Source organism: Rutidosis leptorrhynchoides, chromosome 5, assembly GCF_046630445.1.
Source record: "Rutidosis leptorrhynchoides isolate AG116_Rl617_1_P2 chromosome 5, CSIRO_AGI_Rlap_v1, whole genome shotgun sequence".
Taxonomy (NCBI): domain Eukaryota; kingdom Viridiplantae; phylum Streptophyta; class Magnoliopsida; order Asterales; family Asteraceae; genus Rutidosis; species Rutidosis leptorrhynchoides.
Window position 1 is genome coordinate 169,634,163 of NC_092337.1, and position 26,005 is coordinate 169,660,167.

The window sequence follows — 26,005 nt, forward strand, 5'->3', positions numbered from 1 at the left end:
CAAAACCCTTGACTGCATTAACGCATAAAGGTAGGAAATTTGAATGGAAGGATGAACAAGAGAAAGCATTTCAATTGTTAAAGAAAAACTTAACTACGGCACCTATATTGTCATTACCTGAAGGAAATGATGATCTTGTGATATATTGTGACGCTTCAAAGCAAGGTCTCGGTTGTGTATTAATGCAACGAACGAAGGTAATTGCTTATGCATCGAGACAATTGAAGATTCACGAGCAGAATTATACGACGCATGATTTGGAATTAGGCGCGGTTGTTTTTGCATTAAAGACTTGGAGGCACTACTTATATGGGGTCAAAAGTATTACATATACCGACCACAAAAGTCTTCAACATATATTTAATCAGAAACAACTAAATATGAGGCAGCGCAGGTGGATTGAATTGTTGAATGATTACGACTTTGAGATTCGTTACCACCCGGGGAAGGCGAATGTGGTAGCCTACGCTTTGAGTAGAAAGGACAGAGAACCCATTCGAGTAAAATCTATGAATATAATGATTCACAATAAACTTACTACTCAAATAAAGGAGGCGCAACAAGGAATTTTAAAAGAGGGAAATTTAAAGGATGAAATACCCAAAGGATCGGAGAAGCATCTTAATATTCAGAAAGACGGAACCCGGTATAGGGCTGAAAGAATTTGGGTACCAAAATTTGGAGATATGAGAGAAATGGTACTTAGAGAAGCTCATAAAACCAGATACTCAATACATCCTGGAACGAGGAAGATTTACAAAGATCTCAAGAAACATTTTTGGTAGCCAGGTAAGAAAGCCGATGTTGCTAAATACGTAGGGGAATGTTTGACGTGTTCTAAGGTCAAAGCTGAGCATCAGAAACCATCAGGTCTACTTCAACAACCCGAAATCCCGGAATGGAAATGGGAAAACATTACCATGGATTTCATCACTAAATTGCCAAGGACTGCAAGTGGTTTTGATACTATTTGGGTAATAGTTGATCGTCTCACCAAATCGGCACACTTCCTGCCAATAAGAGAAGATGACAAGATGGAGAAGTTAGCACGACTATATTTGAAGGAAGTCGTCTCCAGACATGGAATACCAATTTCTATTATCTCTGATAGGGATGGCAGATTTATTTCAAGATTCTGGCAGACATTACAGCAAGCATTAGGAACTCGTTTAGACATGAGTACTGCCTATCATCCACAAACTAATGGGCAGAGCGAAAGGACGATACAAACGCTTAAAGACATGCTACGAGCATGTGTTATTGATTTCGGAAACAGTTAGGATCGACATCTACCGTTAGCAGAATTTTCCTACAACAACAGCTACCATTCAAGCATTGAGATGGCGCTGTTTGAAGCACTTTATGGTAGAAAGTGCAGGTCTCCGATTTTTTGGAGTGAAGTGGGGGATAGACAAATTACGGGTCCGGAGATAATACAAGAAACTACCGAGAAGATCATCCAAATTCAACAACGGTTGAAAACCGCCCAAAGTTGACAAAAGAGCTGCGCCGACATTAAAAGAAAAGATATAGAATTTGAAATTGGAGAGATCGTCATGCTTAAGGTTGCACCTTGGAAAGGCGTTGTTCGATTTGGTAAACGAGGGAAATTAAATCCAAGGTATATAGGATCATTCAAGATTATTGATTGTGTCGGACCAGTAGCTTACCGACTTGAATTACCACAACAACTCGCGGCTGTACATAACACTTTCCACGTCTCAAATTTGAAGAAATGGTTTGCTAAAGAAGATCTCACTATTCCGTTAGATGAAATCCAAATCAACGAAAAACTTCAATTCGTCGAAGAACCCGTCGAAATAATGGATCGTGAGGTTAAAAGACTTAAGAAAAACAAGATACCAATTGTTAAAGTTCGATGAAATGCTCATAGAGGACCCGAGTTCACCTGGGAATGATAAGATCAGATGAAGAAGAAATACCCACTTATTTCCAGAAGATACGTCAACACCTCCAACTGCTTAAAATTTCAGGACGAAATTTATTTAACGGGTAGGTACTGTAGTGACCCGAACTTTTCCATGTTTATATATATTAAATGAAATTGTTATTTACATGATTAAGTGTTTCCAACATGTTAAGCAATCAAACTTGTTAAGACTTGATTAATTTAAATAGGTTTCATATAGACAATTGACCACCCAAGTTGACCGGTGATTCACGAACGTTAAAACTTGTGAAAACTATATGATGACATATATATGATTATATATATATTTAACATGATATTATGATAAGTAAGTATCTCATTAGGTATTTTAACAATGAGTTATATACAAAAATGAGACTATTGAATTTAAGAAACTCGAAAACGATATATATAACGATTATCGTTATATCAACGTCTTACTAAGTACATATGAATCATATTAAGATATTGATACACTTGGTTAATTATGTTAAATGATAATTAAATATATCATTAAGTGTATTAACAATGAACTACATATGTAAAAATAAGACTACTAACTTAATGATTTCGAAATGAGACATATATGTAACGATTATCGTTGTAACGACATTTAACTGTATATATATCATACTAAGATATATTATATATCATAATATCATGATAATGTAAAAATTTAACATCTCTTTAGATATAATAAACATTGGGTTAACAACATTTAACATGATCGTTAACTTAAAGGTTTCAAATCAACATTTACATGTAACGACTAACAATGACTTAATGACTCAGTTAAAATGTATATACATGTAGTATGCACCCGTATTCGTATGCACCCGTATTCGTACTCGTACAATACACAGCTTTTAGATGTATCTACTATTGGTATATACACTCCAATGATCAGCTCATAGCAGCCCATGTGAGTCACCTAACACATGTGGGAACCATCATTTGGCAACTAGTAAGAAATATCTCATAAAATTAAAAAGATATTAGTAATCATTCATGACTTATTTACATGTAAACAAAATTACACATCCTTTATATCTAATCCATATACCAACGACCAAAAACACCTATAAACACTTTCATTCTTCAATTTTCTTCATCTAATTGATCTCTCTCAAGTTCTATCTTCGATTTCTAAGTGTTCTTCATAAATTCTATAAGTTCTAGTTTCATAAAATCAAGAATACTTCCAAGTTTGCTAGCTTACTTCCAATCTTGTAAAGTGATCATCCAACCTCAAGAAATCTTTCTTATTTATAGTAAGATATCTTTATAATATAAGGTAATACTCATATTCAAACTTTGATTCAATTTCTATAACTATAACAATCTTATTTCGAGTGGAAATCTTACTTGAACTTGTTTTCGTGTCATGATTCTGCTTCAAGAACTTTCATGCCATCCAAGGATCCTTTGAAGCTAGATCCATTTGTCTCTTTTCCAGTAGGTTTATCCATAAAACTTGAGGTAGTAATGATGTTCATAACATCATTCAATTCGTACATATAAAGCTATCTTATTCAAAGGTTTAAACTTGAAATCACTAGAACATAGTTTTGTTAATTCTAAACTTGTTCGCAAACAAAAGTTAATCCTTCTAACTTGACTTTTAAAATCAACTAAACACATGTCCTATATCTATATGATATGCTAACTTAATGATTTAAATCCTGGAAACACGAAAAACACCGTAAAACCAGACATACGCCGTCGTAGTAACACCGCGGGCTGTTTTGGGTTTGATAATTAAAAACTATGATAAACTTTGATTTAAAAGTTGTTCTTCTGGGAAAACAATTTTTCTTATGAACATGAAACTATATCCAAAAATCATGATTAAACTAAAAGTGGAAGTATATTTTTCAAAATGGTCATCAAGACGTCGTTCTTTCGACTGAAATGACTACCTCTTAAAAAAATGACTTGTAACTTATATTTCCGACTATAAACCGATACTTTTTATGTTTAGATTCATAAAATAGATTTCAATATGAAACCATAACAATTTGATTCACTCAAAACGGATTTAAAACGAAGAAGTTATGGGTAAAACAAGATTGGATATTTTTTGATTGTTGTAGCTACGGGAAATATTGTAACAATTCTATACGAATCATATCCTAGCTAACTTATATTGTATTATACATGTATTCTAATATATTATGTAATCTTGGGATACCATAGATACATATGCAAATGTTTTGACATATCATATCGACCCATGTATATATATTATTTGGAACAACCATAGACACTCTATATACAGTAATGTTGGAGTTAGCTATACAGGGTTGAGGTTGATTCCAAAAATATATATACTTTGAGTTGTGATCTAGCCTGAGACGTTATACACTGGGTCGTGGATTGATTCAAGATAATATATATCGATTTATTTCTGTACATCTAATTGTAGACAACTACTTGTAGGTTACTAACGAGGACAGCTGACTTAATAAACTTAAAACATTAAAACGTATTAAAAATGTTGTAAATATATTTTGAACATACTTTGATATATATGTACATATTTTTTATAGGTTCGTGAATCGACCAGTGGCCAAGTCTTACTTCTCGACGAAGTAAAAATCTGTGAAAGTGAGTTATAGTCCCACGTTTAAAAACTAATATTTTGGGATGAGAATACATGCAGTTTTATAAATGTTTTACGAAATAGATACAAGTAAATGAAACTACATTATATGGGTGAATGATCGAAGCCGAATATGCCCCTTTTGCTTGGTAACCTAAGAATTAGTAAACCGATCTACTAATTCACGCGAATCCTAAAGATAGATCTATTGGGTCTAACGAACCCCATCCAAAATACCGAATGCTTTAGTACTTCGATGTTGTTTTTATCATGTCCGAAGGATTTCCCGGAATGATAGGGGATATTCTTATATGCATCTTGTTAATGTCGGTTACTAGGTGTTCACCATATGAATGATTTTTATCTCTATGTATGGGATGTATATTGAAATATGAAATCTTGTGGTCTATTATTATGATTTGATAATATATAGGTTAAACCTATAACTCACCAACATTTTTGTTGACGTTTTAAGCATGTTTATTCTCAGGTGATTATTAAGAGCTTCCGCTGTTGCATACTAAAATAAGGACAAGATTTGGAGTCCATGCTTGTATGATATTATGTAAAAACTGCATTCAAGAAACTTATTTTTGATGTAATATATTCTTATTGTAAACCATTATGTAATGGTCGTGTGTAAACGGTATATTTTAGATTATCATTATTTGATAATCTACGTAATGCTTTTTAAACCTTTATAGATAAAATAAAGGTTATGGTTGTTTTAAAAATGAATGCAGTCTTTGAAAAACGTCTCATATAGAGGTCAAAACCTCACGACGAAATCAATTATTATGGAACGTTTATAATCAATATGAACGGGACATTTCAACCTGTCCTTATGGAACATTTGCCTATCAATGCATGCCCTTTGTGCTATGCAACACACCAGCTACATTCCAGTGATGCATGGTTACCATATTCCACGACGTGATTGAACGTTGTATGGAAGTCTTCATGGATAACTTCTCAGTTTTTGGTAGTACCTTTGATTCGTGCTTTTGTAACCTTGACAAGATGCTCATCTGGTGTGAAGATTCGAATTTAGTTTTGAATTGGGAAAAATGTCACTTCATGGTGAAAGAAGGCATAGTTTTAGGACATAAGATTTCAAAAGCAGGAATAGAAGTTGATAAGGCTAAGATTGAGACCATTACTAAACTTCCAGAGCCTACCACAGTAAAAGCGGTAAGGAGTTTCTTAGGGCACGCCGGTTTTTACCGACGTTTCATTAAGGATTTTTCAAAGGTCACACGGCCTCTCACTCATCTCCTAGGAAAGGAAGTTCCGTTTGTCTTCAACGAAGAATGCATAAAAGCGTTCAACTATCTGAAGGAACAGCTCACACATGCACCAATCATGATTGCTCCCAATTGGAGCTTACCATTAGAAATCACGTGTGATGCGAGCGACTTCGCAGTTGGGTCTGTACTAGGACAATGGACGGATAAGCACTTTCATATAATCTATTACGCCAGCAAAACCTTGATCGGAGCTCAAGAGAATTATACCACCACGAAAAAGGAGCTGCTAGCTATAGTTTTCTCCTTCGACAAATTCCGTTCCTATCTCATCCTGCCCAAAACTACGGTTTACACAGCTCATTCAGCCCTTAAATATCTATTCACTAAGCAAGACGTGAAACCAAGACTCCTAAGATGGATCTTACTCCTTCAGGAATTTGATATTGAGATTAAAGATAAGAAAGGAGCAGAGAACGTCGCAGCAGACCATCTCAGTCGTTTGGAGAAACCAGCGATGGAACAACTTGCTGAACAAGATATCAGAGATAAATTTTCGGAAGAACAGCTTATGAGCTTAGGAGAAGCTAACATAGGATCGCAATTTACTGATACCCCTTGGTATGCTGACATAGCCAACTACCTAGTTGCTGGAGTAGTACAAAAAGGAATGAGCACATCCCGAAGAAGGAAGTTCTTCAGGGATTCCATGTACTACTACTGGGAAGATCCTTATCTGTTTAGAATTTGCCCTGATCAAATAATCAGGAGGTGCGTAGATGAAAAACAAGCAGCAGGGATCCTTCACCAATGTCACCATGGACCAACAGGAGGTCATCATGGAGTAAACTTAACCGTAAGAAAAGTCTACAAATCAGGATTTTATTGGCCGTCTATATTCCGAGATGCGCAAGAGCTTGTAAAGCGTTGCGACGCATGCCAAAGGCAACGTATTATCTCTATGAAGAATGAGATGCCTCGGACTAATAACCAAGCTTGCGAGATCTTCGATATATGGGGATTAGACTTTATGGGGCCATTCTCGAAGTCTAATTGGAAAGAATATGTCCTCGTAGCAGTAGATTACGTCTCCAGATGGGTCGAAGCCCAGACATTTCCAACTAATGATGCCAAAGTCATCACCAACTTCCTGAAGAGACTATTCTGCCGATTCGGAGCTCCCCGCGCTATAATAAGCGATAGAGGCACGCACTTTTGTAACACCCAGTTTATGAAAGTGATGCAACAATATGTAGTTACCCACAAATCTCCACTACCTATCATCCGCAGACAAACGGCTAAGCAGAGGTCACAAATAGAGCACTCAAGATAATTCTAGAATGCACCGTCAGTCATCATGGAAATAAATGGGTCGAGAAACTAGACGATGCTCTGTAGGCATTCCGGACTGCCTACAAGAATCCCCTAGGAACTACACCCTACCGAATGATCTATGGAAAAGCTTGTTATCTTCCGCTAGAACTAGAGTATAAAGCTCTCTAGGCATTGAAAACCTATAACCTCGATCCTTCAGTAACCGCCAAACATAGAAAAATGCAAATGAATGAACTCGCTGAATTAGGGGACCAAGCTTACGAGACTTCATACATCTACAAGGAATGAACTAACTGACACATGATGCAAAATTGATTCCTACAAAGTTCGCCCCTGGAGATAAAGTTCTACCCTTTAATTCCCGATTTAAAAAGTTCGCTGGAAAATTCAGATCAAGATGGAGTGGCCCATACAAAGTTATTCACGCTTTTCCAAACGGAGCTGTGGAATTAGAAGGACCCACTGGCAACTTCAAAGTCAATGGCCACCGGTTAAAGGCTTATCTAGAAGACCATGACAAGGAGGAGCACCTCTTCTCCTTCGATCCATTTTGAAGATCTGATAGGAAAAGTCGAGCTCTAACGACTTGATAAACAAAGCGCTCTTGGGAGGTACCCCTTGCTTATCCTTTTTATTTTACTTATTTTAGTTTCAAATTATTTTCAGTCTACAAATATACTATTTCTGTGCACTAACCCTAAGTGCCATACTTGCGCTTAGTACTTAAAAGTTTGTTGAATGTATCCAGGCATAAATGCCAAGTTCAGTTGCTTCTTATTGCATTCCATTTCACAGGAGAAGAACTCCTCGAGTTTACTCCTCAGGAAGCAGTGCAGATCAGTTTAGGCCATCAACAGGACAGATAGGTCCAAGACGTATGATCCTTGAGAGTGTTGAGGAGGACACTAGTACGGCACCACCGGCTCCTCCGGTGCGACGCTCCTGACGTTTAGCATCGAGACCAGCTGAGTTTTTAGAGTTACCAGAGATACGCGAGCTACAGACTGTGATTCATTATGGAGCCACTTTGAACGATCCAGATGTTACTTAGGCAGTACTTAGAGACCAGCAAAGACTTTATCGAGATTTCAGAGCGTACCTTCATCGCAAAGGAATGCCTAATAGTACTCTGGGACCTTCATCGTTTAGGCTAGCATGTCGTGCCCCTCCAACACGACAAGCTACCCCCAGGCACTCCACTCCAGTCTCGGTCTGTTCAGCTACACCTGTCGCCGTTCTGACTCACATTGCTCCCATTACGCCGCCTGCACTTGCCATTTCACCTTCTCCGGAACTGGATACGATCCTTGTTCATGAGCTACCAGAGGGCTGCCACTTTGTGACAGTGCCCATATCAGTAGAGCCACCCATGGCTCAGTTTTTTAGATTACCGGGAACATTCCCGAAGAAGAGCCGTTTCCGATTTTATCACATCTGGAGTTGCCATTGGACCTTTGTCTAGACACGCTTCTGAGCCCCGTGCTGGATGTAGGGTAACCATTAGAGTATTTGCCGACACTTGAGGATGTCGATGATCTCTTCGGATACTTCACAGACACCGCTCAGCAGATTGGCCAGGATAGTATTCCGTAGACTAATTTACTTTATTTAATTTTAATTTTATCTTTTTATAAAAGCATTGTATGAAAAGTTATATATAGTGGAAATACTGCCTTTCTCTTTTTGTTCTTCATGTAGAAATTTATCGAGAGACTGGTCCTTTCCAGCATTAGGAGAGCCCTGGCTGTAGAAAGCACAACACTAGGAGAGTAACCTAATAGTAGGGAAGTAATCTTTCCTCAAATCTCTATCAATTATCATGCACTAAAATCTCTAATTGTGGGGTCATCCCCACACCAAACTCAGAGATTCTAGAGGCGATGTCCTTAATATATTAAATATTATATATTATATTTCAGAGAACATTAGGGATAATGTTCCTCTAAGTGTGGGGTATTGGGTAAAGATTTAAGGATAAGTAACCGTAAAAACGCCAAAGTTTTGAAAAAAAATCTTTTGTCTAAAAGTAACTAGCAAGGAATATTTTGGTAATTTCGAAAATGAAAGGACCCGTTCATATACATTATAAATGATTTACAATAGTTGATTACATCGCGAGGTATTTGACCTCTATATGATAAGTTTTACAAACATTGCATTCGTTTTTAAAAGACAAACTTTCTTTATATCAAAAATTGACGGTATGCACACCATTTCATAATATATCCAACTATAATTGACTTAATAATAATCTTGATGAACTCAATGACTCGAATGCAACGTCTTTCAAAATATGCCATGAATGACTCTAAGTAATATCCTTAAAGTGAGCTAATGCACAGCGGAAGATTTCTTTAATACCTGAGAATAAACATGCTTTAAAGTGTCGACCAAAAGGTTGGTGAGTTCATAGGTTTATCATAACAATCATTTCAATATATTAATAGATCACAAGATTTTCGTTTATAAATATATGTACACTCGCAAGTGTATAAAAGTATTCTATAAGTTGTAGGCACCCGGTAACAAGCCTTAACGTTCATGTTTTACCCTCTGAAGTACACCAGATCCGGTGTGTTTAAAATAACCTTGAAGTACTAAAGCATCCCATAGTCAGGATGGGGTTTGTCAGGCCCAAAAGATCTATCTTTAGGATTCGCGCCTACCGTACATAGACAAGTAGTTTAATGTTACCAAGCTAAGGGTATATTCCTGGTTTAAACCCACGTAGAATTAGTTTTAGTACTTGTGCCTATTTCGTAAAACATTTATAAAAACAGCGCATGTATTCTCAGTCCCAAAAATATATATAAAAGGGAGCAAATGAAACTCACTTTTGCCTTGAAGGTATTTAATTCGACTTGGTCTCCGATAGATATCACGAACCTAACCATATATATAATATATCAACATATTTTCTTTTTTAAGTAATCGTTACATATATATATACTATTAATACTTTTAATATTTTCTTAGTCCGTAGTTAGCAGTCCGATGTTAGTGGTCCACAATTAGTTGCTTAAATAAAATAAATAAAGACCCCATCCCGATCAGAATTAATCTCGACCCATGGTACCATGTTGTCAAATGACGTGTTGCGTACATAAAGTACCGTGTTGTCAAATGACGTGTTGCGTACAATCATGAGGTCTTATGATTAATCTTCTCGTGTTGTTTACGGGTGGTCCTGAAATATATAAAATCAAATCATAAGTAATTATATATATAATATCATATTAATTAGAAAAGATATGATTAATTTACTTTTTCTCCAAATATTTTCGTAGCTAAACTAGCTTCGGATACCCAATCTTGTTTTAGTCATAGTTTCTTCATTACAACTCCGTTTTTGTTGGTTCAACTTGCCACTTCCTTGGATCGAGTCAAATTTTAAGAATATGAACTGAAAATACCTTATTTTGTATTCGAAATCATAGGTTATAGGTCAAACTTTGGTGAAACTTATGAAAGTGATCATTTTCCATCATAAAAACAACATTTAATGATCATTTTTCTAAAAATACTTACACTTTGAGTTAAACCATGAAATTTTTATGTGTTAACATATTCATAAGAAATATCATTTTTCCAGAACATGAACTTCCAATTCAAAGTTCAAGATGGTTTTTAATTATCCAACCCAAAACAGCCCCCGGTTGCACTCCGACGACGTAGATTCAGTTTTTAAGATGTTCTTTGTAAAACCAAGTTATATCTTGTTAGGTTAGCATATCATTATGATATATTATAGGTCTTAAAGTGTTTTAAAAGTCAAGTTAGAAGGATCTATTTAGTTTGCGAACAAGTTTGAAATCATTCAAACTATGTTCTTGTTGTTAAAATTTTATACCACAAAATAAAATAGCTATATGAATATGAATTGAATAAGATTATGAACAAGGTTACTACCTCAAGTTACTTGGACAAAGTTACTGCAAAAGATAAGAAATAATCTTGGAATCAAAGAGTGGTGAAGTTAGATCAAAAGGTTGGAAGTAAACTTCTTCAAATGGGTGGTTATTTTGATATGTTCTTGAAAGAGTTTTCTTATGGTGTTTAAGGCTTGTAATTGAAGCTAAATGATGGGAAAAATGCTTGGAGATGATCAAGTATGAAGTTAGGAGTATTTTTAGAGAGAAATGAGGGTGTAGGTATGAGTGAAGAAATGGTGTTCATTTATAAAAACGTTTTTAGTTTATAAAGAAAGAAAATGATACCTAATTTTGTTTTCTTACTAATAATTCATACTACTTGACAAATCCTAGTTACCTCATATCTAGGGCAGTAATAATGTTGATTAGGATGTTGATTTGATGTGTATATACTAATAGTAAATACGTATAGAAGCTGGGTATGATATGGGTACATATACCCTAGATATACGTATAGAAATCTTGAGGAAACGGAACGAGAATTCAAATATAGCTATCTTTTGTGAATATACTTATATTGTTTTATGTATTTAAGTCCTTAAAAAGTGATTAAATACTTTATATATACAATACGTGTATAAGCATTATATATTATAAGTATATATATCAAAGAATGTTACGTATAGTTATTGTTTTGAAAACTTAAGTTAGTAGTTTCAAAATATACTTATAACTCATTGTCATTAGTACACAATGAGATGTTAAACCATCCTTAGATCATGTTAAATATATATAAATACATATATATACACAAACGTATAATTATCGTATGTTATATAGTTCGTGATATCATCGGTCATATTGGACGGTCAAACGTTGTGTAAAACTCTTTTCAAAAACACAAGTCTCAACAATTTGGATTGATTATCATGTTGGTAAGGTTTAATTTATGTAAATATTAATCTCATAGGTATAAAATGATCGGAAAAATCCGGGTCGTTACAGTACCTACCCGTTAAATAAATTTCGTCCCGAAATTTGATCTAGATCGTCATGGCTAACCATAAAAATGTTTTCATGACGAATATGAGTTGATAAATAGAGTTTTATAATCATTGAGTAATATAGATAAAACAATTTGATTACGCGAAGAGTATAAGTGAAGCTATCACAAAAGAGTGAAATGAATAAATGCAGATTCGTTTTAACCAGTGACGTAGTCACGGTTGATTTTCAGATTTAGAGGAAATCTTCGTCATAAGATTTGGGTTCTTCGATAATTAAGGAAATTAGAATCCTCTTTGGTTAAATGCGATGATCTGTCCTGATTGTTTTTTCTGGTACTTCACTATAAATCCACCATCTTCGTTTCCTTACAACTCAAACTTTCTATTCTTTCTCACTCAACTCATATTTTAAAGTATTTGTCAATATGCTCCATCCAGTGCTGACTCTTGATATACTCCTCACTTTCATATATGTCGTTCTTCTTTTTCATCTGCCGCCGGAAGAATCTATTTACTTCTACTATACTCTTGGTTTTATAGTGTTTTTAGTTCTCCCGTGTCTTTATATTGCTATATGCATCGATATATATGGTTTATAATTTTCGGGTTGTCATTGGGCTTTATATCTTCCCTTATATTTCCAAGTCCCTGCTTCTGTCTTCTATAATCATTGTCATCTACAGTTAATGCTCCATTCTATTTGCTGCGATTTATACTCCCATTTCTATTTCAGAGCTTCATTCTTTCATTTCCTCTTCTTGCGATTAAGCACCGTATATAATGGTCCAGATTTCGTAGATATGAATTTCGGAATAAACATAGTTAATGTTCTAAGAGTAAAATTGAAATGGCACGATCTTGATTTGTCAAATTACCAATATTCAAGAGAAAAGATAGAATTATCAGAAAGAATATGTTCTCGATATGTTTGGAGATTAGGTAGAATGTAAGAGTCGTGTAACATGGCACATGATGACGTTATAATCTGTGAATCATCACGTTTCATTAGAAACTCAGCATGACTTACTGTAATATAATCACGTTGATCAAGTGTTATTATATTATACTAACTCATGCTTCAGTTCCCAACACTACTTCAAAAACATTCATAATTTAAATTCGAATTTTTCAGAATTTAGAAACTAATACAGTTTCCTTTATAATGTATCACTGATATCGCGAAGAGATAAAAGATTTCAGTTAAGAATAGTTATGAAAATATCTTCAAAAATATGGAGGATATTTATAATGAAAGATATGATGATATCTTAGAATATTTAAGATAAGAGGATGATGAAGAATATTATCCACAAGGGTTTAGAGTCAGGAGCAAGGTATTTGATAATGACGATACTGAATCATTTGGATTCTTCGAAGGCAGATTTAGTCTTTGTGATTTGTCCACAGCCTCCTTCATACTTTGCTTAATCCGTTTTCCAGTTCTAAACCTTCTCTTTTTCCGAGTTTTGCCAACACACTATTTTTTATCATCAAACTTTTTACTGTTAAGATCGTTGACAGTTTCTACTGCTTCATCAGCATTTTTTAAAATTTTGAGAACTAATTCGTAGTTTAGGCATTTTTCAGAAACTTCACATTCGAAGTATGTAAGTCTTGGAGGTAGACGTTATATGTATATATAACTGTTGATGTAGACATGCTGCAAGATTTCAAAATACTGATTACTGATTCTCAATAATTGGTATGGCAATTCTTGTTACAAAGTGCGGATGAGTATATGATAGGGTTCTAATGAATATATCGATTTTTCTGAAAATCAAAGATCGGTGAAATTGTTGGTAAGTTTATTGCTAATGTGGTGGGACATAAACGGTTCTCCGGTAACGATGGCGGAAGGGCATCGTATATATCGAGATTATAATAAGACTGTTTTAATTGAAAAGTCGAAGTTGACTTGTGGAGCTGTGACACAACTGTCTACTTTGGTAAGGAATTGAAAGGTCATTTTTTTGCTAATAAATGCCAAAGAGTCTGACACAGATACGTGTTAAACTATGACTTTAGTTTCGAGAGTTTTTCAGGTGTATACTGTGGGTAACATGTGGTTGGATCATCATCTCGATTGTTCATTATTTGAAGCGTCTTCAGGAATTTCGAAGGGTTTGGACACAGATTGTAATCGTTAATATAACTATGATGTTCTAACACAGTTTTGAAGTCAAAGTATAGCTTTGCAAGATGTAAGGATTTAAGAGTGATGATTTTTGGCTATATCTCGAATTAAATTTTGCGATTTCAAAATCAGAATATGTAATTGAATTTGAATGAGTATGGTTATTTTGATTTCTATAAAAGAATGTATATTGTTATGACAATAGTGAGTATAGTTCATGATTGCTGAATCAGATTCGATGAATGTAACATATTAATTGTGAATTTTATATATCTCTTGAGTATTACCTACCCGTTAAAAAAAAATTTCACAATTAATATTTTGTACAAAAGAAATTTATTACAGTCTTTATGAAAATATACATGTGTATATTTTCTTCAGATGTAATACAGATTTGATGAATTAATACTAAATTAAGTTCATTTGATCTTAAGCTGGAGTTAGAAATGAATAATCTCAAACATTAGAGATTACATAATCTTCACAGAGTATTTCACTACTGTGATCAATACTTCATTATACGCGTTATTGATTAGTAATGATGTCCACGGTGATTCTTGAACTGACGGAGCTTGTGATGTTATAGGTGCTGCTAATTCTGACAATGCTGACGGCAGTGACTATGCTGGTGATGCTAATGGTACTGCTGATGCTGTTGGTAAAACAAGTAAATCACGCACCATTCTTGTCAGGGTTTCTACTCTTCCTCCTATCATTTTGGTTCACTCATCTGATTTATGGTTAGGGCTAGAGTAGATAATTTCTAAGACTTTAGAGACTACATAATCGTCGCATAATGTTTCTTCAATGAAATTATGAATCAATACTTCATCGTTTGTTGTTGTTGGTATTCTTTGGTATCTACAGAGCGTATGACATTGGTGCTCGTGGGACAGATTGTAAAGTTGAGGTTTATGACGCAGTTGTGGTTGGGGGTGGTAATGGTACTATTGGCGTTAATGATGGTGGTACTGGTTATGCTGCGGGTGCTGTTGCTGGTGTTTGTAACCTCTGCAACATATTCTCCAAAGCCACTACCCGAGCGTGAAGCTCGTTGACTTCTTCTATTACACCGGGGTGATTGTCGGTTTGGACGAGCGGATAAATAAGATCTAGAATTTGGTGTAGTATATAATCGTGATGAGATACTCTGGAAATGAGAGAGAAAATGGTGTTTCGGAAAGGTTCGCCGGTAAGTGCTTCAGGTTCTTCGCCAAGAGGGCAATGTGGTGGATGGAAAGGATCGCCTTCTTCTTGTCTCCAATGATTAAGGAGGCTACGAACCCATCCCCAATTCATCCAGAATAGATGATGGCTGATTGGTTGATCCATTCCAGTCACACTGCTTTCGGAGCTTGAGTGGGATTCCATTTCGGAATCCGAGGGACTTGAACTAATGACAAATTCCATTTCGTACGATTTAATAAAAGATTTTTCGATATGAAATGATTTTTCCGGCTATCGGGTGGTATTCTAATTACATTGAATATCTATATATATAGAACAAAATATTTCGTAGATTACGGAGGAATTTACGGAATATGCCAGGCAAAGTTTACTGTAACAGATACGCTAAGATATGAATTAACAGATACGCTAAGATATGAATTTTATCTATACACTATTCATGCAATCAATGCAGTAAGATGTGTCTAGACTAAGAATGATAAGCAAATGATTCCCTAAGAATGATAAGCAGGAAATTTTCGACACGAAATGATAAGCAAAACTTTTGACATGCAGACACGGTCGAAGTCCAGACTCAATAATGTATCCTAACGACTATCAGTTAGACACACTAATGCAGACCTGGTTCGCTAAGACCACCGCTCTGATACCAACTGAAAGGACCCGTTCATATACATTATAAATGATTTACAATAGTTGATTACATCGCGAGGTATTTGACCTCTATATGATAAGTTTTACAAACATTGCATTCGTTTTTAAAAGACAAACTTTCTTTATATCAAAAATTGACGGTATGCACACCATTTCATAATATATCCAACTATAATTGACTTAATAATAATCTTGATGAACTCAATGACTCGAATGCAACGTCTTTCAAAATATGCCATGAATGACTCCAAGTAATATCCTTAAAGTGAGCTAATGCACAGCGGAAGATTTCTTTAATACCTGAGAATAAACATGCTTTAAAGTGTCAACCAAAAGGTTGGTGAGTTCATAGGTTTATCATAACAATCATTTCAATATATTAATAGATCACAAGATTTTCGTTTATAAATATATGTACACTCGCAAGTGTATAAAAGTATTCTATAAGTTGTAGGCACCCGGTAACAAGCCTTAACGTTCATGTTTTACCCTCTGAAGTACACCAGATCAGGTGTGTTTAAAATAACCTCGAAGTACTAAAGCATCCCATAGTCAGGATGGGGTTTGTCAGGCCCAATAGATCTATCTTTAGGATTCGCGCCTACCGTACAAAGACAAGTAGTTTAATGTTACCTAGCTAAGGGTATATTTCTGGTTTAAACCCACGTAGAATTAGTTTTAGTACTTGTGCCTATTTCGTAAAACATTTATAAAAACAGCGCATGTATTCTCAGTCCCAAAAATATATATAAAAGGGAGCAAATGAAACTCACTTTTGCCTTGAAGGTATTTAATTCGACTTGGTCTCCGATAGATATCACGAACCTAACCATATATATAATATATCAACATATTTTCTTTTTTAAGTAATCGTTACATATATATATATACTATTAATACTTTTAATATTTTCTTAGTCCGTAGTTAGCAGTCCGATGTTAGTGGTCCACAATTAGTTGCTTAAATAAAATAAATAAAGACCCCATCGTATTCGTATTGATCAGAATTAATCTCGACCCATGGTACCATGTTGTCAAATGACGTGTTGCGTACATAAAGTACCGTGTTGTCAAATGACGTGTTGCGTACAATCATGAGGTCTTATGATTAATCTTCTCGTGTTGTTTACGGGTGGTCCTGAAATATATAAAATCAAATCATAAGTAATTATATATAAAATATCATATTAATTAGAAAAGATATGATTAATTTACTTTTTCTCCAAATATTTTCGTAGCTAAACTAGCTTCGGATACCCAATCTTGTTTTAGTCGTAGTTTCTTCATTACAACTCCGTTTTTGTTGGTTCAACTTGCCACTTCCTTGGATCGAGTCAAATTTTAAGAATATGAACTGAAAATACCTTAGTTTTTATTCGAAATCATAGGTTATAGGTCAAACTTTGGTGAAACTTATGAAAGTGATCATTTTCCATCATAAAAACAACATTTAATGATCATTTTTCTAAAAATACTTACACTTTGAGTTAAACCATGAAATTTTTATGTGTTAACATATTCATAAGAAATATCATTTTTCCAGAACATGAACTTCCAATTCAAAGTTCAAGATGGTTTTTAATTATCCAACCCAAAACAGCCCCCGGTTGCACTCCGACGACGTAGATTCAGTTTTTAAGATGTTCTTTGTAAAACCAAGTTATATCTTGTTAGGTTAGCATATTATTATGATATATTACAGGTCTTAAAGTGTTTTAAAAGTCAAGTTAGAAGGATCTATTTAGTTTGCGAACAAGTTTGAAATCATTCAAACTATGTTCTTGTTGTTAAAATTTTATACCACAAAATAAAATAGCTATATGAATATGAATTGAATAAGATTATGAACAAGGTTACTACCTCAAGTTACTTGGACAAAGTTACTGCAAAAGATAAGAAATAATCTTGGAATCAAAGAGTGGTGGAGTTAGATCAAAAGGTTGGAAGTAAACTTCTTCAAATGGGTGGTTATTTTGATATGTTCTTGAAAGAGTTTTCTTATGGTGTTTAAGGCTTGTAATTGAAGCTAAATGATGGGAAAAATGCTTGGAGATGATCAAGTATGAAGTTAGGAGTATTTTGAGAGAGAAATGAGGGTGTAGGTATGAGAAAATGGAGTGAAGAAATGGTGTTCATTTATAAAAACGTTTTTAGTTTATAAAGAAAGAAAAGGATACCTAATTTTGTTTTCTTACTAATAATTCATACTACTTGACAAATCCTAGTTACCTCATATCTAGGGCATTAATAATGTTGATTAGGATGTTGATTTGATGTGTATATACTAATAGTAAATACGTATAGAAGCTGGGTATGATATGGGTACATATACCCTAGATATACGTGTAGAAATCTTGAGGAAACGGAACGAGAATTCAAATATAGCTATCTTTTGTGAATATACTTATATTGTTTTATGTATTTAAGTCCTTAAAAAGTGATTAAATACTTTATATATACGATACGTGTATAAGCATTATATATTATAAGTATATATATCAAAGAATGTTACGTATAGTTATCGTTTTGAAAACTTAAGTTAGTAGTTTCAAAATATACTTATAACTCATTGTCATTAGTACACAATGAGATGTTAAACCATCCTTAGATCATGTTAAATATATATAAATACATATATATACACAAACGTATAATTATCGTATGTTATATAGTTCGTGATATCATCGGTCATATTGGACGGTCAAACGTTGTGTAAAACTCTTTTCAAAAACACAAGTCTCAACAATTTGGATTGCTTATCATGTTGGTAAGGTTTAATTTATGTAAATATTAATCTCATAGGTATAAAATGATCGGAAAAATCCGGGTCGTTACAGAAAAATTCTTAACTCATTTTACCCAAAGATTCTAAAAATTGCTAGAAATCAGTTTTCGAAACATTTACTAGAACGGAACGATTAAGTTAAAAACTCATGGTTTACGTTAAAAGATTTCTTTCGACAAAATATGTTAAAGGCTACGCATGACCAAGCACGACCCCTACTCCCAAAAGTGAGGACTTTTGGACCCAAAGTGTCTGTATGATCCATCTAATCTACAGCACTTTGTTAATTCAATTGATGAGCGTTCCGGTGTACGGTTCAAGTTAGAACTTGGTTTTGACATTCGTTTCGAGGCCAATGGTTAGTAAGCGCCATACGTGGTGTAGGTGCGATACTCCTTCTGAAATCATTCCGAATAGAGAAAGACATAAAGCCATCCGTTTCCATTTCCACTCCACGCAATTTAAACCCAACCAACTCACACAAAGAGTTGATGAATCAGAAATATTCACCCCAAATTCACTCCCAAAAATACACTACCCATTCACCTTCATTCCCTTTCCATTTATCAAAAGATCCAGAGATTTATGAAGAGATAGATCAATCAAATTCGCTTCAAAAGCACTTGTTGAAAAGATTCCAAACCCTTGACTATTTTTGATAGGTCAAAGACCTATTTTTGGTGAAATATCACTTCCTCTCTGGGCACCAGGAACAAATAACAAAAGTTATGAAGAAAGGGTATGCCAAAAAAAATATTTTATGAAAGAGCAAAGTCTCTAATAAGGCAAGAAAACCCCGAGAAGTTGCCCAGAGAAGAACTACCGGAAGAGCCGAGAAAATTCTAGACAATGTCTTAGCAAAATCCGCATCTTCCAAGGAAAACTCTTACGAATTCTCAAGCCGTTCTCTATCCAAAAAGGATACCCTGAAGAATCGAAATCTATCAACTCTCTCAAAAGTCGAAAGATCTGGATAGCTTTCACCCATCCATAAAATTTCCAAAACCCTGTAACCCATCTTCCTCTTGAAAGAATGCCTAGGAAGAAGATCAGTGACGTCCTTACTTAACCAGTAGAGATATCGATGCTCTACCAAGCCTATGATGAGAACTGATACACGACTGGCTTCTGAACGACAATACAACTAGATTAGGGTACCCTAAACACTTGAGTGATATGAGTGATCCGCTAGTGAGAAGCCTGGTCATGTATACTCTACATCTGAGAGTTGGAAAGTACGTCTTTTTCACTATGGACTTGACTAAAATCTAGCGACTAAACCATCGAAGTTCCAAACTTTTTCTAATACTTTCGAAAGACGTGAGAACTTATGATAAAGGCATAATAAAAGAACTGAGGATAGACGAGGGAGAATCCATTAGAAAGATCCTTATATTCCCGCTATTTGCTTGAGGACAAGCAAAGCTAAGTGTAGGGTATTTGATATCGGCCAAAAAGTCACGTTTTTACCCCCGATATTGAGCCCTAAAACCCATAAAGTTCTAAACTCTATCGCAAAAATAATCACTTTGTTGGTTGATTTTGTAGATTAAGTAATTACAAAGGCGATGCAAGAAGAATAAAGTAAAACGGAGCTAAAATGAAGAATCTAGAGCAAAAACGGTAAAAGACAAGAAAACAAGTTACGATCCAGGAAATCAGGCTGACCAGGAAAGCCAAACGACCTGTCAAACGGCCTGCCAAACGGCTTGCCTGGCTCAGAAATGGCCTGCCAAACGGCTTCAGGAAACAGGCCTTGCAAACGGCAGGCCTGGAAAACGGCCTTGGCAAACGGCTTGCCAAACGGCCTGCCAAACCGCCAGCCAGCCGTTTGCAGGCAGAATTCAAGTCTATTTATAGGGCCTTCTCCATCCATTTCAACACACACTCAATTTACAATTCATTTTATATTTTCAAGTTTTAGGTTAGTTTTTAGTAGTAGCTAGCTTAGCTTTTATTTTTCGGAGGATATCCCGGCGAGTCCCTGCGATCTCGGGCAGATTTCTTTGGCATTTTCAGGTTTTTATCTGAAACGCTTGTCTGTTGTATTAAATATGTATTCTTACCTTTTATGTTTAATAATGCGTTCCGATATTACCATGATAGCTTAATTAATCTGTATGTTGCCATGATAGAAGTTTGGGTTAGCGTAATTACGTTAAAGTAGTATGGTTATCGTTGTTCTGTTGAACTAGGAAGTCTGATAGATATGTATGCTAGCATCTTAAGGATTGACCAACCTAGGTTGTGATCAGGACTTGTCCACCTATATGAACTTAGCTACTTCATAGGTTTAAGACCTCTTGTTATACTGTATCTGAAGATTCTATGAACTCGGTATGGCCGGAGTTCCCGAGAGGCATTTAATGCGCTTTTGGGACACGGAACCTAGGAATTGAGACATGAATGACATAGTATGCCTATTGACTGTTCCGAAGAGACCTCTAAGGAGCTGTTAAGATCTAGCTAGTTCCCTGACTGTATGACCCAAACCTATTGCATGTTCTTGTTTGATTGTTGCTTTAGGATTAAGCCATATCAACGGTTGAGGTACCTGTTAGGTTTCTATCTGCTTTACTACCAGTATATTAACTTTAATGTTGAATAATGTTTGTCTTGGTTTGATCTCATTAATATGATGAAATGGTTGTTAGTTTTCATTTAAGGTTTTGTCAACTTAATCCGACAGACTCCATCCGTTTGTGATCAGTGTTCAATCAACACGGCACGTTGTTATTCAGTTAACCAAACTGATAACGAGGATTAGGATTAGAACTCAACTCACTAATAAACCTAGTGCTTTACTAAGGATAACCTCAGAGGTATAGTCACGCTTCAGTTATACAACTACGTGACATACTTCTCACTACTCAACGAGAACTCTGAGAGTTTAGAGATAAGTAGGTCTGTGTAATTGGCTCATCTAACCAGATCTACACCGTTTCAATCACAAGCTTCAATATCAACGTAATTACCTTTCCCTAGCCCAAACTAATATCTTGGTCAACATTTCCTTGATCTGCATACTCCGGACATCCTCCCACTTTATTTACTTTTCTGTAATTAGGGCTTTAGCTTAAACCAACTACTATCCTTTATCCAGGTAATTTAAATAAAAGACAATTATCCACTTGATCTTCAATTCATTAAACCATTCAAAAGCACGACCCTAGGTTAACTTACACCTTCTACATTTGAATGTTAAAGTAAATTTAGGCCCCGCACTATATAAATTAAACGAACACCTCTGTATGTTATACCGAATCTGACATCCTGCGACGTAACGACACCGCACGATAAAAACCATCCATTTTGGCTATATCAATGCTCATATATGATTATATAACTCAGAAAAATTGTTTGAGACCCGACCCGAATGTTTTGACTTTTTTGTTGACTTTGACTTTACCAAAGTTGACTTTTAGTCAAACTTAACCAAAAACTTATGCAATCGTTCTAATCTTCTCTTATACTTGATTCTTGCATGAAACTTGACAACTTGATTCACATGCTATATAATCGAGTCATAACGAGCCATAGGACTAATTGAACACATTTCGACCGACCTTGTGTCTTACCCGGTATTGATACAACTTACTTGTTTAGGTCAAGACTAAACAACTTTCATGCTCACATTTACTTTGTGAAGTACCTTTATACTCGTGCACTCAAGGTGAGATCATAGTCCCATCTTTTCAACACTTTTTTTCTTTAAATCATGGGATGAGAAACATATACGTATTATACTTTTATGCTTTGAACACAAGTACGAAAAAAGCATTCCACAGCGAGTTAGAACAAAAAGCCTCAATTCAATTATCATTAGTTACACTTGTAGGGTGTAAACATGAACTTATGTTATGTGGATCCATACGGGCTTGACGCGCCCTCATTCGGACGGTTTGCTACCGTTAGTGGATGAAATATATTTTCGGGTATAGTATAGGTTCTAAAACTATGATAACGGGGTTCGTAAAATAGTTAAGTCTTGACAATTGGGTGCTCGCGAACGTACAAAAACTTTGGAATGGAAATGATTTGGATAATTAACATATACTAAATCTTGTGGTTCAAAAATAACGTTTACAAATACACCTATGATTTCACCAACGTTTTTCATTGACAGTTTTCTATATGTTTCTCAGGTTCATACTTGGCTACTTGATACATGCTTCCACACACTTTGATTACTTGCTTGGGGTCAAGCATACATGCATACGCTAGTGATAGAACCTTTGGATTCAAACTTAATGTTTACATGCATACGCTATTGATAGCATTCGAGATTTTCAACTTATATTATGTCGCAAGTTATTTCAATTATACTTTATAACTTTTGTAAACTTAAACTTGTTGTCGAACCTTTTGGTATACATAATTTTGGTCAAACGCGTCTCATTTAGGGACTATGACCACGTAACAGGACCTAAGTTGACGGCGCCGTCAATGGCGATTTTTTCGAGTCGTCACATTTAACATGAACAAGATGTGAAAAAATGCGAATTGAAGGAGTTTATTTTACGGGCATGATAATACATCTCGAAAAGAATAATTTTCCGAATGGATGAAGGTTCAAATTGGCCAACGCTAATACCATAATAACTGCAAACTTTCAAATAGAAATCTATAAAAGGGATACGGAGATGAAAATAAAACAGGGCATGACCATAAATGGCGACTTTACCAGGTGGAGGTTTTGAAGCACGTTCATGAGGTAAGGGTATAACAGCGTCAGCCCCTAAAAATTTAGGAAAAAAGTTTCGAACTTGATCTAGATACGTTAATGTGACGCCACTACGAATGTTTTCTACATTTAAAGGAGCCATAATCGTGAAATAAAGGAGAAGAACTTTTGCATAAATTAAGGTAGATGAAGTAATTAGGTTTTGAAGTAAATGCAACACAGTAAAAAAGGGTTTAAATACATGAGAGAAGTTAAATAGTTGATACAAATCAAACGGTTGATAATTGGCCACGTGTAAGGTCAAAAGAATATGCGACAATTGAAAAAATTAAAAACAAAATTCAAAATTCAAAAAGGTAAACTTTGGAGGTAATCATCAAAAGGTAACAGACAATTCAGAGACACAGACGGCTACAGCAGATTTATGTTCCTGAGGAAAAAGGCACTTCTTATTTTTATAGTGTAACGACCCGGAAATTTCCGACCAAGTTTAAACCCTAATCTCTATAGGTTTCCGACACGATAAACAAAAACCTTAATGTTGAGTCTAGAAAGTCTGAAATCTTTATTTGGATAATCTGTTACCCTTTGACCAAGCCTGACGATTCACGAACATTTATGTGCATATACGATATATACTTATTAATTGATATAATAAAATCATTACAAGAAACATACAAATGTTATACTTATTACTTTTATTATCATTGTTAACATCAATATTATTAATATAACTATCATATTTAGTATTATTATTATTATAATTATTAAATTATAAATATTTATTAAATATAAAATTTAACAACAAATATCTGTTCTGTTAGACATCAAAATCATGATATTTTACTTTCTATAATCCGTGATTTATTGTTGTCCAGCATTGAGTGAGCTGTAAAGATAATATAGTTGATTTTTTTCTCTTTCTATTACATATACATACATGCATTAGTATGATAAACATTCACCATCAACTTCTCGATCCTCCTATTGTTATCACCTTCCCAACTTACTACTTAAGTCTCTTGTTAAACTTATGCAAAACACAAGCACACAACAACCAATCATCATCAAACAATTATAATTACTTGTATTCATTGATATTGTTTGAACCTTGACCAAAATAAGTTGCAACCCATCTTCATACTCTATTCTATCTCAACTAAAATTCTTTTATCTCTTTTCCGTTATGTTTCAACAACCCAATACAATTGGAACTCGTTATTTTTGTTTCTGGATCAAAACCCGTTTGTTACTATTGTTACTCGATTGTTTGTTGCTATTATTGAATCAAGAAAAACCCGTAAACAACCATCACCTTCGGACCTTTTACTGCTCGAACAATTTCATTGTTTTGCTTGTGTTTCATGTCGTCTAACCACCACCCGAGAACTAACCTACAAACTTCATCACCACTAAAACCCATCGGACCATCCACCACTTCACCACCTTACACCACCTGCTACAACCACAACCTCACCCATCCTTTCTCTCTCTCTCTCTCTAATTATCCCTCTCCTACTTCCGTTTACGATAACCACCCAATGAAAACAATCACCATCATTAAAATTTTGTTTTTCCCGTTGCCTTTCAAACTGTCGAACATCACCACCTCCAAACCCACTTGTACTCTCCTAATTCTTCTTCTTCGTGAGATCCACCTCAACTTCAAACCCCCACTAATTAACCACCACTTGATCAATAAAATACTACGTTTATTTTTTTTTTGTTTCTACTGCTACCGTCTGTTTGGTGTTAATAATGAAATCGTGAATGAAGGATGAGCGAAGATGATGTAACGAGGTTGATGAAAAACGATGATGATGATATTGTGTTTGTGTGTCAGGCGAAACACACCTTTCACCAAACCCTTGTTCCATTTAAATTGAAAATATTATATGGGTTTGATTAGTGGGAGACTTTTGCGTTTTTTTTTTTCCTGTGTTGTCAACACAATAAGCAAATAAACCATAATCCCTATCAGATACATATAGCCTCTAATATATTTCGGGATCTTGATTTAATTATTGGGACACGTTTTTTTTTTTTTTCCTTCAACTCAGCCGTGATTTATGCGAATGGTGGGACAAGTTTTGGTGTAGAGGGCCGACATTCATGGGAGGATAAATTGGAGAATATAGAAGCCGTCAAACTTCTATAGTGTGGCTGGGTCAATGGAATTTTTTTTGCATTTTGGGCCGAGATTAAATATACAATTCTTAGTTGGGCCAGAAACTTGCTTGTTGGGTTGTATAAGAAGTTGGGCCGAGATGTTTTGATAGGGGAAACGTATCAGTCTTGAATGTTGAGGAAAGGAAAGTGGAAATGTAATAAAAAAAACGGGTTAAATAAAAACTAAATCGGAAATAAAACAGAAAAGTTAGAATGGTGTATTGGTTAAGGGTGATAGCGGGTATCGAGAGGTCACGGGTTCGAACCCTGTAGTGACCTATTTTTTTTTAGAATTCGTTTCTAAGAGGTAGTCTCATGTCTTCTTATTATTATCATTATTATTATTATTATTATTATTATTGTTATTATTATTATATGTATAATTATTATTAGGATTATTAT